Below are 13,097 nucleotides of genomic sequence, written 5' to 3'. Positions count from 1 at the left end.
ATCGGGGGTTACATCGGGGGTTTCACATCGGGGGGTGCGTCGGTGGGGTTCACGTCGAGGGGGTTCACATCAGGGGGTTCACATCGGGGGGTTCACATCAGGGGGTTCAATGGGGGGTTCACATCGGGGGGTCACATCAGGGGGCTCACATCGCGGGGTTCACATCGGGGGGTCACATCAGGGGTTCCATCGGGGGGTTCACTCGGAGGGTTCACGTCGGGGGTTCACGTCGGGGGTTCAAATCGGGGGTTTCACATGGGGTTTCACATCGGGGGGTTCACATCCGGGGGGTTCACATTCGGGGGGGTTCAATCGGGGGGTTCACATCAGGGGTTCACATCGTGGGGTTCACATCGGGGGTTCACATCAGGGGGGTTCACATCGGGGGGTTCACGTCGGGGGGGGTTCACATCAGGGTGGTTCACATCGGGGGGTTCACAGCAGTGATCAGCATTCAAGGCTTTATTTGGGGACACGCAGGGCTCAGGGTGTTTGTACATGAGCATGGGGAGGACAACGGCACCGAGACACCCATCCTGGGCCATGCGGGTGACACACACTGATGGGTGACACCAACACCGGCTGTGCCACCCGCTGCCCTCAGCCTCCTCCTCTACCTGGTGTCCCAAAGGGGGTACACAGCACCCCAAGCACAGCAGGGTCCCCCCAGCCCCACAGCCACCAGCAGAGCAAAGCCACCCCACAGGCACCCGCACCCCAATAGGGAGAGCTTTGAGCTGGCACCTTCCCATGCCAGGCACCCACAGGGCACCCAGAGCACCCAGAGCACCCAGAGAGCACCCAGAGCACCCAAAGCACCCAGAGCACCCAGAGCAGAGAGGGCACAGTCCCTATGGAGCTCCCTACAGAGGACACAGTCCCTATGGGGCTCCCTACAGAGGGCAGGAGCAGCCTCACTCACCCCCAGCCCCACCCCTACAAAAGGGGACTTGGCACCATCCCACACCAATGGAGCTCCCTACAGCCACCGTGCACCCCATAACACCCGGAAACCCCCTCAGACCTCCCTGAGCATCCCTGAGCCACACAAAGCCCCATTAGCCAGGGCAGAGCCTGAGCACCCCACAGCGCACCCCACACCCGCCCATAGTGCACAGTGATTTGGGAATGGAGGGTCCCCAAAGCCCCTTCCCCACCTCAGTGCAGGAGGCCCCAAACCCTGCAGCTCCCATTGAGCCATGAGCCAAGCTTTGCTGTGCAGCCAGGACCCCAGGTCTGAGCACCCATGGGTGCCATGGGGCAGCCCCTCAGTAACTGTGGTCCCAGCAGGGCCCTGCAGCAGAGCCTAAAGCAGGGGCTGGGTTAGGGCTGGGCAGGAGTGAGGACAACGCCCCCATGCAGGGAAGGGACCGGTAGGGATGCAGTAGGGCTGCAATGGGGTCTATGCTATGGAGCAGGGTCCTGGTGTCCTCACAGGCTGAGGAAGTCCTCCTTCCGGTACCCCTTCTGCAAGGACACACGGACACAGTCACCCCCTGCCCACACCTCACTGGGGCTGGGAGTGAGCATGGACCCACTGTGCTCCAGCATCAACCCCAGCAGGGCAGGTACCACCATGGGGATGATGCTCTGGGGACATCCCAGCCCTTCAGGAGGGGGGAACAGGGATCTGGGACCTGGAAGCATTTAATGTAACCCCAGAATGGTTTGGGATGAAGGGACCTTAGGGATCATCCAACCCCAACCCCTTCCACTGGAGCAGCTGCTCCAAGCCCCTGTGTCCAACCTGGCCTTGAGCACTGCCAGGGATGGGGCAGCCACAGCTTCTCCATTCAACCCTTTCCAGTGTTCCCCAACCTTCACAATGAACTTCCTTGTATCCCATCTCAGTCTCCCCTCTCTTGGGCAGGTTCAAGCCATTCCCCTTGGCCTGTCCCTACATCCCTTGTCCCAAGCCCCTCTCCAGGTTTCCTGCAGCCCCTTTAGGCACTGTGAGACTGTCCCAAGTATTTGGACTGTGTGTTCAATGGCTCTGACACCCTCAGGACCCACCCCAGGACCCCCCCAGTGGGATGGGACACTGGGACCAGTTCTCACCATCTTGAAGTCCCGGTGGAGCTTGTTGTACTGCCACATGTTGCCCAGGAGGCTGGAGGCTGCTCGGGAGGACTTCTCGTTGTCCGAGCTGGCCATGGACAGAGCTCAATGAGGTTTGGGTACCGGCGCACAGGATAGTGCCCATCAACCCACGGAGCCCACCCCAGAAGGGCCATAGGGGCTGGAGACTCAACACCAGTGGGAAGAGGCAGAGTCAAGGCTGGAGCCCAGCACCCAGTACAGGTGGTGAGCAGCAAGTGGTGAGGAGCATCCCATGGGAAAGGTGACTGCATCCCAGCCCATGGGGGTGTCCGGAGGACATGGCCAAGGGTTGATGGAGACCATGAGGCCACTGAGCTGCTGTGGGGCCTTGGGATGGGAGACCTTATGGGGCCATGGGGAGAGCAGAGCCCTCACCTGTCCCTTCTCTTCTTGATGTAGAAGAGCTTCCGGAGCCCATCGAAGTAGACGATGTCCCGTGCGGCCATGGGGCTCTCCACCACCAGGTTGTTGAGCACCGCGATGATGTTCACCACGACATCAACCGGAGGAGCCTTGTCCCCAGCGCTGCCCGGAAGCTTCTCCATCAGGTGGCTGACCACCTTGGTGGCTGTGGGTGAGGATGGTGTGTCAGTGCCAGCGGCTGCACCGGCACACGCGGCAGCACCAGTGTGGTGAGGGACCAGCACCAGGGATGCTTCCATGGGCACCAGGACTGGAGGACAAAGCCAATGGGATGATGGGGTTGGTGGTGGAGCACTGGGAGCAGAGGGTGTTTGGTGCTGGGGATGGAGCAGGGATGCAGAGGGTGCTGGGATGGAGGCCGGAGCGAGGAGGAGGAGGAGGATGAAGGGCAGGCGCTGGGCTCACCACACTCACACATCTCATCCTTGTTGCGGGCGTGCCGGGACAGGTTCCGGATGAGGCCGGTCAGGGAGCGCAGCTGGTGCTGGTCAGCGGTACGGACACGGTCCAGGACCGGGTTCAGGATGCGCTCCTGCTCCAGGGCCAGGCGGCTCAGCACACCTGCCCACTGCGGGGCACACACTGCTCTGAGACTACAATGGGACCCAACAGGACCCCCATTGCACCCTCCTCTTCCTCCTCCTTCCTCCTCCTCCTCCTCTTGCTCAACAGGGCCAGGTGGGGTTACCCACACCTGGGTGGTGAGTGGTGCGGTGGACAGGTTACCCACACCTGGGTGGTGAGTGGTCAATGGACAGGTTACCCATGGGTGGTGAGTGGTGTGATGGACAGGTTACCCATGGCCTGGTGGTGAGTGGTATGATGGACAGGTTACCCATGCCTGGTGGTGAGGTGTATGATGGACAGGTTACCCATGCCTGGGTGGTGAGTGGTGCAATGGACAGGTTACCCACACCTGGTGGTGAGTGGTGCGGTGGACAGGTTACCCACACCTGGGTGGTGAGTGGTGTGATGGACAGGTTACCCACACCTGGGTGGTGAGTGGTGTAATGGACAGGTTACCCACACCTGGGTGGTGACAGGTTACCCATGGGTGGTGAGTGGTGTGATGGACAGGTTCTCCACCCAGGCAAACCAGAACCAGCCCACATGAAGGTGTATCCCAGCCTGTGACCGGTGCGGTGTTGGGAACACCTGGACCAGCATCAGCATCACCCCCAGGATGCTCCCTACACCCTCACCCTGCGGTCCCCAGCAGTGATGTTCTGCAGTGCGCCCGAGGCCGCCTCCGTGGTGTGCTTGTTGAGCTCACAGCGCTGCAGCAGCCGGTTGTAGATACCCACGATCTGCGGGTTCCAGAGCCACTCCATGCCCTTGGGGTCCTTGGACACCTCCGTGAAGGTGACGATGTCCGCGTTCAGGTAGTGCTGTGGGGAGGATGCTGTTGGACCGGTGTCCCCTACAGCATCCCTCATTGCTGCGGCTGTCCCCTCCTGCCCCATGCCCAGCCCCAAGCACCGGGCAGCTCACACCGGTTGTGTCACACCCGTTGCATGGCACAGCAGGGGCTCAGCGCCTGATTCACACCACGCTCCTGAATCACCAGCACTGAGCTCATCCGCGTGTCCCAGCCCTGAGCTGAGCCCAGCGTCCACCTCCGCCCGCGTCCATCTCCACCCAGCATCACCCCATTGCCACCCCTGCCCCAGGGCCCGATTGCATTGCCCCCCCTGCCGCAGGACACGGTCCCATTGCCACCCCTGCCCCAGACCACGGTCCCATTGCCACCCGGCCCCGGGACGTGGTCCCATTGCCACCCCTGCCCTGGGACACGATCCCATTGACACCCCTGCCCCAGGACACGGTCCCATTGACACCCCTGCCCCGGGACACGGTCCCATTGACACCCCTGCCCCAGAACACGGTTCCCATTGCCACCCCTGCCCCAGAACACTGGGTCCCATTGCCCCCCCCCCACTGACCTCTCGGGCCTTCTTGCTCTGGGGGCTGAAGCATCCCACCAGCTCCCCCGTCACCGTGCCGCCCTGGTGTTGCGCCGGTGACCCTCGAGGCGCTGCAGTGAGGACGGGGGCATCTCATCGTACAGGCGGTAGGGAGAGGTTGCGCAGGACACCACACCGCGTTTCTCCACGCTCTGGGGGGGACATGGGGGTGTCAGTGCTTGTGCCGCATGATGGGGTGTTGCTAATGGTGCATCCCTATGGGGCTCTATCAGGGTCACCACAATGCCCAGTATGTCCATCATATCCCATCACCCCATTGAGATGTTGCCCTTTGCACCATGATGGTGAGGCTGTCACTAGGAGACGGGTGTACACCACAACCCAAGGGCACCCAAAGCCTCCCAGCTCCTGGGCTCACCTTGTCCTCTGACTTGCCCACTTCCAGGGAGCTGTTCACATAATGGATCATGGAGTCCACCAGCCCATGGCACTCACGCATCTTCTGCCGGGTCTGTTGGCTGGCAGAGCTGAGGTTCCTGCATGGGGACATGGTTCATCACAGCTCCCCCATGACCACCCCTTTGTGCCCATAGGATCACCGTGGGGAGGGCAGATGGTACCTGTGCCATGGGGCTGACCATGGGATGCACATGGGCTGCAAGGGATGGGGACCAGAAAGGAGCCCTGCTCCCTATGCGCACACCCCACACGGTGTCTGTGTCACCCAAACCTACACCCATGGTGTGAGGACCGGAGCTGCCAATGGTACCTGAGGAAGCCGGTGGAGTTGTAGAAGATCTCGGCCTCGGAGGGGTTCTGTTGGATGACACCCGAGCCCCCCAGCCCCGAGAGCGGGGACCAGCACCAGGTCCGTGAGCTGGTCCCAGGGTTGTCCCGGGCCAGGCGGTCCTTCAGGTTGTCACTGGAGGACAGATTCCATAGGATCCCTGTGCAGAGAGTGTTGGGAATGACGGGAGCGGAACCACCCTGGGGGGCTCCCATCAACACCCACAGACAGGAACAACCATGGGACAGGATGGGTGACGATGACTCCCAGCATCCTGGGTCACCATGGCAACCATCCCCATCCGCGGTCCCCAACCTGTGACGTTCTTGCGCAGCTCATCGTCAGGCTCCCGCAGTGTCCGCATCAGCTCATAGATACCGTTCTCCTCCACCAGCGCCAGCTTGTTCTCGGTGTTGTCGTAGATGAGGTTGCGCATGGCACCGGTTGCGTGACGCTGTACCTCCTGGTTGGGGCTGTTGAACAGCTTCACACAGCTTTGGGCATGGCATGGAGGCTGCGGGCCTGGGGGGACAGCAGCGGATGGGGGTCCCTTGGTCCCTGTACCGTGTATAGGGGCCGGGGGTCCCCTTGTCCTGCCCATAGGTGCTCACCTGCTTCTTGGCGTTGCTGTCACTGTAGCACTTGTGCTGCAGGTAGGCAGCACCCAACACCTGCAGGTTGGGGTCTTGTGGCTATCAGGTACTTCACGGCTGAGGGCAGGTCGATGTCGTCAAACCTGGAACCATGGGCACAAGGAGGTGAACATGACCATAAGGATCCTCCACACATGCACCTCGGAGGGGACTCATCAACCCACTATGTGCTTGGGCATGAGACTCCAGACCCAGCTTAAAGAGCATCTCCCTACCCTGGGGTCTCAGCATATGTCCATAAGAGAAGCTACAGCCGCACACAGGACGTGTTTGGGGTCAACCCACACCATGGTCCAATCACTATGGGGCCAACTGCGTTCCCACCACAGAATCACACAATGGTTTGGGATGAAAGGGACCTTAAAGCTCCTCCAGCTCCAACCCCTTCCACTGGAGCAGCTGCTCCAAGCCCCTGTGTCCAACCTGGCCTTGAGCACTGCAGGGATGGGGCATTCACCTCCATCACCCCCTTCTCCCACATCCCTCACAGCAAGATAGCACCAGGCAACAGAGAGAAGGGTTTGCCCTTGACCAGCTAATGTGGGGACAAGGACCAAGCTGGTGTCCATCCCCATGTCACTCACCCCCCGACTGATGGCTGAGCAGGGTGTTGTGCCCATTGTACATGTCCATGCGCTGGTCCTGCAGGTGATGGCTGCCCTCGGCCAGGCTGCGCACGGAGGGTGCTCGGGAGCCGTGCTCCATCATACCCAGGTAGGAGCCGGCTCCGGTGGGGACGGTGCCGAAGGAGCCGGTGCTGAGCCGGGAGCGGTTGTTGCTCTGGAAGCGCTGTAGCGTGCGCATGGCGGATGCGCGCGGATGGTGCGGTTGTGCGGCACCTCGCTGCCCTCCGGCCACTCCTTGGCGCTGGAGCCGCCGCTCAGCTGCCGCTCCAGGGTGTAGGAGCGGGTGAAGCCACCACCGCTGCCCTGGCACCGGTAGAGCGGACGGTGGTTGACCCACAGAGTCCATCTGCTCCGACAGGAGGCTGTAGCGGTCGTCAGCCGCGGTGTGTGGCGGACCCTCGGTCAGGCGCAGCGAGCGCAGCGACAGCGTGTCCAGGTTGTGCCCGCGCGCGGTAGCTGCGCTCGTGGAAGGAGCTGGGTCGTGGGGAGCTGTTGGACACCTGGGACATGGTGTAGCCGTAGCTGCGGCCCTTGGCCAGGCCCCCGTTGCTGATGGTTGCCATGCCGCTTGTGCGGGGTGAGGTCCACGGCCGAGCGCGAGGACCATGCGCTGCCCTTCAAGGTGCCGAAGTCCTTCTTGGTCAGTGGTTGATAGAGCTGTGGGGTGCAGGGGTTAGGGTGTCCTGAGCCTGCCCCTCCATCCCCACCACCGGCAAAGGGGAGGATGGAGCCCAGAGCCTCCCTTGGCACAGCCAAAGCCGCAGCCAGGATGGGTCCCTCTGGCATCCCCACAGTGATGGGCAGGGGGAGAGGATGAACCCCCCCGGTACATACCGAGGCTTTGGGGTCCACACCATTGCTCTGGGAGCGGGAGCTGAAGGAGGAGCGCATGGTTGTGCCATACTGACTGCCTATGGGATGGAGATGGGAGGATCAGGTAAAGGGGTGGTCATGGGGACCAGAGACCCCACAGCTCATCCCAGGGTGACCTGCACCAGCAGCCATAGGGCACAAGGGGCAGGAGGACACTGCCCTCCCCTGCCTGCTGACCAGGGGCAGTGCCAGGCTCCTGCCTTTCATCCTGCCCCGACGGCAAAGGGATAATTGCCACCTTGGCAGGGACATGGAGGCTGAGCCGCAGCCGGATCAACAACCCAGGCACCCTCAGAGCCAGTGCCGGCTCCAGCACCCTGGGGATGGGATCGCACTGTGGGGATGGGATCACACTGTGGGGATGGGATCACACCATGGAGACAGGATCCCACCATGGGGACAAGGATCCACCATAGGGACAGGATCCCACCATGGGGACAGGATCCACCATAGGGACAGGATCCACCATGGGGACAGGATCCACCATAGGGACCGGATCCCATCCGGAACCAGTCCCACCGCACCCTCCACCACCGCCCCAGGGCCGCTGACGGGCACGAGGCCATCACCAGCGCCGCAGGGATAGGACCATGACTCACACCAGCCATGGGGCAGCCCTGGGGGTACCGGGGGGGGTCTCATGTCTCCCCCACGGCCGAGGCCCCAGCACCGGGGCCCGGTGAGCCCCATTACCGGAGCAGGGAGCAGCACAGGGCGGAGGCCGGGAGCAGACGGTAATGGAGGAGCTGGAGCCAGGCCAGAGGCACAGCTCAGAGGCTGCCGGGGACAGGCAGGGATCTGCCGGGACAGGCACAACCTCCCCCCGACACAAGCGGGGTGCGGGACCCCCCCAATGCAAACCCTGGGGGGCAGGGGGGAAACTGAGGCACGACCCCGAGTGGGGCGGAACGAGGACGCAGTGGGGCGGAAGGAGCCTGCAGTGGGGCAGATGGAGCCCGCAATGGGGCGGAAGGAGTCTGCAGTGGGGCGGAAGGAGTCTGCAATGGGGTGGAAGGAGCCCGCAGTGGGGCAGATAGAGCCCGCAATGGGGTGGAAGGAGCCCGCAGTGGGGCGGAAGGAGCCCGCAATGGGGTGGAAGGAGCCTGCAGTGGGGCGGAAGGAGTCTGCAGTGGGGCAGAACGAGCCCGCAATGGGGCCACGCAGCCCCTTCCCACTGCTGTGGGGGCTCAGCCGGGTGAGGGCACCCCCAAAACGCCACCCCGAGGACTGAACCCCAAACCCGGTGTTGCCCGACGGACGTGTACCCGGACGGGGGGGGGGGGACACGGGGGGGGGGGGGGGGGGGGGGGGTTCTCCCACCTCTGCTGCCGTCGCCGTGGTCGGGTCCGGAGCCCCTCAGCATCATCCGGATGCGGACCTGCTCCTGCACTCGGGCGCTCCGCAGCCGCTGCCCCTCGGCCGTCTCCCGGCTCCGGCCGTCCAGCTGCCGGTCCGACGGCAGCGCCAGGGAGCACACCCCGGCCTCGGGCTGTAGAGCCGACAGGAGGAACGCGTTGGGCTCCTGCATGGCGGCGGAGCCGAGGCCGAGACCAGCGGCAGCCCCGTGCAGGTGAGCGGAGCGCTCAGACCGGACCGCCCCACAGCCGCCACGCCCGCGGGGAGGGGACGTACCGGGGACACAGGTACCGGTGACAGCAACACCGGTAACGCCAGTACCGGGTGACATCAGCACCGGTGACACCGGTGACACCAGCACCGGGGACACCAGTACCGGGGACACCAGTACCGGGGACACCAGTACCGGGGACACCAGCACTGGGGACACCAGTACCGGGGACACCAGCACCGCTGACACCAGCACCGGTGACACCAGCACCAGGGACACCAGCACCAGTGACACCAGTGACACCAGCACCGGTAACACCAGCACTGGGGACACCAACACGAGTGACACCAACACGAGTGACACCAGCACCGGGGGACACCAGCACCGGTGACACCAGCACCGGTGACACCAGCACCGGTGACACCAACACCGGGGACACCAACACCGGGGACACCAACACCGGTGACACCAGCACCGGTGACATCAACACCAGTGACACCAGCACCAGTGACACCAACACCAGGGACACCAGAACCGGTAACACCAGCACTGGTGACACCAACACCGGTAACACCAACACCAGTGACACCGGTGCCAGCACCCACCGTGACCTCACAGGGACAAGGGCGCGAGGGAGCAGGATGCCCTTGGGGGTCTGAGGTGGTCGCACCTATGGCTGCAGTGGGGAGAGGCAGACCCATTGGGGGCAGACCCACTGGTGAGCCACGGACCCCAAAGAGCCCCACCAGTGACCCCTCAGAGACCCACATGGTCCCTCCTGTAAGCTCAAGACCCCTAGAAAAGCTCCTAGGAGAGCCCCAGAGCTCCACTAGGTCACTACAGAGAACCCCAGACCCCAGATTGCCCCTTTGGCAACCCCCAGACCCCACATGGCCTCCCCTCTACACCTGGACCACAGGTAACCTCCCTGTTGACCCCTACAGACCCACAGCATCCTCCCAATGAACCAGGACCCCGGGTAACCTCCAGGAGAGCCCTGTGCCCCCCATGGCACCACCAGACAGCCCCAGACCCCTAAGCCAACCCCTGGGAGCACCCGGACCCCATAGAGCCCACCACGGACCCCGGGGGTACCCACCACCACCAAACCCCTTTGCGGGGGGGGGGGGCAGGGCCGCTATGGGGCCCAGCAGGGGCTCATTGGGGGTAATTACCGGCCGGACCCTCCCTGCTTTGCTTTTCAAAGCAGGGAATTAAAGCTCAAGCTCCCAATGACTAAAGCAGCATCAGGGGCGGAACCGAACGCGGTGACTCAGCCGCTGCTACCATAGGTACTCATTAACCTCACCCCACCCGCCTGGGCCTCCAGGAACACCTCAACCCCCCCCCAGTGCCGTGAGCAGCGCCCGAGACCTCCCCGGCATCGGCTCCATCGCTGCCGACAGCCCCTGAGCCTGTCCTGAACCGAACTGAGTCCGGTCTCTGCTGTGTACTGGGCTCAGCCCCTGCTCATGGCACCGCTGAGCCCCTGAGCCTGTCCTGAACCGAACTGAGTCTGGTCTCTGCTCCGCACTGGGGCTCAGCCCCTGAGCCTGTCCTGAACCGAACTGAGTCCGGTCTCTGCTCGGCAATGGGGCTGAGCCCCTGCTCATGGCACCTGAGCTGAGCCCCTGAGCCTGTCCTAAACCGAACTGAGTCCGGTCTCTGCTCTGCACTGGGGCTCAGCTCCTGAGCCTGTCCTGAACCGAACTGTGTCCGGTCTCTGCACTGAGGCTCAGCCCCTGCTCATGGCACAGCTCAGCCCATGCTCATGGCACCGCTCAGCCCCTGAGCCAACACTGAGCCCCTCACTCCTGAACCGAACTGTGTCCGGTCTCTGCTCATGGCACAGCTCAGCCCCATAGCCACTGCTGAGCCTCTCACTCCTGAACCGAACTGTGTCCGGTCTCTGCACTGAGGCTCAGCCCCTGCTCATGGCACAGCTCAGCCCCTGGCATCAGCTCCCGGCCCCGCCCGGCCGCAGCTTTGGCAGTGCCAGCGCTGGGCGGTGCTGAGCTCCGCTGGGGGGGTGACAAGGGCGGTTGTCCCTATGGAATGTGCCGCTGTCAGCAGGAGCAGCAGCGGCTGCCGGGGGGGGGGGCAGGAGCTGCGGGGAGCGGTTTGGGATCATAGGGGCAGGTTTGGGTTGGAGGGACCTGGAAGCACCTCCGGTTCCGACGGCAGGGGCAGGGACCCCTTCCAGTGGGGCAGGGACCCTTCCAGTGGGGCAGGGACCCCTTCCAGTGGGGCAGAAACCCTTCCAGTGGGGCAGGAACCCCTTCCAGTGGGGCAGAAACCCTTCCAGTGGGGCAGGGACCCCTTCCAGTGGGGCAGGGACCCCTTCCAGTGGGGCAGGGACCCTTCCAGTGGGGCAGGAACCCTTCCAGTGGGGCAGGGTCCCCTTCCAGTGGGGCAGCTGCTCCGAGCCCTGTGTCCAACCTGGCTTTGTTGTGGGGTGATGGTCCCGCTTTGCTTCCCCCCCCAAACCCTATGGGGCCGCAGACCCCAGTGCCCATCGCAATGGGGTGACAGCAGCACACCCGCCCCATAAACTAATGGGTCCCTACGGTCCTATTGTGGGTACCGGGACCATGCCCACCCCCCCCCCCCCCTCCCGTGACGCCTCCCACGGGATGTGCCCGTGTTTGGCAGAGCTCAACGGGAGGCTCCCAAGGCTGGGGCTGAATCACGGGATCCCCCCGGGAGCAGGCGGAGGGTGGATCGGTCCCTGCAAGCCGCTGCCTGCCCGGCCGGTCCGTGCCAGCACCGGGGGCTGGGGGCGGCCGGACCCCAAAGCCGTGGGGACACAGCGGGGCCGGGGTGGTCCTGACCAGCCCCATCCCCTTCCGAGCCCCCATCCCACCGGTGTGACACTGCTGCTGGGAATGGGGGGTATGAGGGGGGTGAGGCAGGTTTGAAGCCCAAAAGGGCAGCGCTCGGCTTGTCAAGCGGTTTGTTAATAGGGGAAACGTCGGATGGGAGCTTAAAATGTAGCAAAATGCTTAAAATGTAGCAAAAATGCTTAAAAAGTAGCAAAGTGGCACCAAAAAATCCCACATTTGGAGGAAAAACGGGATTCCCGACGGGACCCACACACAGTGCGGGTGACACAGGGTTAAATGAGCTCGGTCTGGGGATCCCTACAGCGGTCACTGAGCGCCAAGCCTGGAGGCTCCCGTATCCCTCCCTCTGCGGGTGACAGAGCCACATCCCCGGGGCCACCCCAGCCCCTGGGTGCGCCTCATCCTCGGGCACCCGACGGTGTCACCGGTGCCACAGCCGGGACCGCAGCAGAGGGGGGAAACTGAGGCACGACGGGAGCAGGGACAGAGGCTCCGGATGGAGCTGGAGCTGCGGCCCTGGTACCCCGAGGGCTCCGCGATGGGCACATATGGCACCGGTGCCCTGAGGACCCCGCGATGGGCACGGATGGCACCGGAGCCCCGAGGACCCCGCGATGGGCACGGGTGGCACCGGTGTCCCGAGGGCTCCGCGATGGGCACGGGTGGCACCGGTACCCCGAGGGCCCCGCGATGGGCACGGATGGCACCGATGCCCCGAGGGCTCCGCGATGGGCACATATGGCACCGGTGTCCCGAAGGCTCCGCGATGGACACATATGGCACCAGTGCCCCGAGGGCCCCGCGATGGGCACCGGCCGCACGTACCTTGTTGGGTGGCCCCGGAGCGCCGTTGCCCTGCAGCATCGTCCGGGGCGCAGGGGCACCCTTGGGTGCTACCGCGGGTGCAGGGTGGGCGCTGCCGTCTGCTGTGGGGCCGGTGCAGCGGGTGTGGGGCTGGAACGGGCCCGCCCCGGACCTACCCAACCAGTCTGCTCTTCACATGCGGGTGCTTTGCATGCGCCTCCAAACCTCTCCCCTCGCAGCCAAGGGGGAGCTCCCGACGGCTCCAGGGGGAGCCCCGGCACGGCCGGGGGGTGTGGGGTGCTCCGGGTCCCATTGCCCCATCCCTGGAGCCGCATCGCATCCTGCTCTGTAACGTTACAGTCACCGTTAGTCCCCATCACCGTGCACAATGTGTCCTTCCCATTGCATCCCCTTGAGCCATGGGTACAAGGAGGGGTTTGGGGCTGCCCAAAGGAGGTGCAGGGGAGGCAAAGCTTGCGGGGGGGGTACAGGTTTG

General features: G+C 64.0%; 1 pseudogene; it reads right to left on the bottom strand.

The window, feature by feature from the left end:
* Positions 1–1,384: 1,384 nt before the first annotated feature.
* On the bottom strand, positions 1,385–12,746 carry LOC115945973 (plakophilin-3-like; annotated as a pseudogene).
* Positions 12,747–13,097: the final 351 nt, after the last annotated feature.

Source organism: Melopsittacus undulatus (assembly GCF_012275295.1).
Source record: "Melopsittacus undulatus isolate bMelUnd1 chromosome 4 unlocalized genomic scaffold, bMelUnd1.mat.Z SUPER_4_unloc_1, whole genome shotgun sequence".
Lineage (NCBI taxonomy): Eukaryota > Metazoa > Chordata > Aves > Psittaciformes > Psittaculidae > Melopsittacus > Melopsittacus undulatus.
The sequence above is the reverse complement of the archived record's forward strand: the minus strand, read 5'-3'. Positions and strand labels throughout refer to the sequence as shown.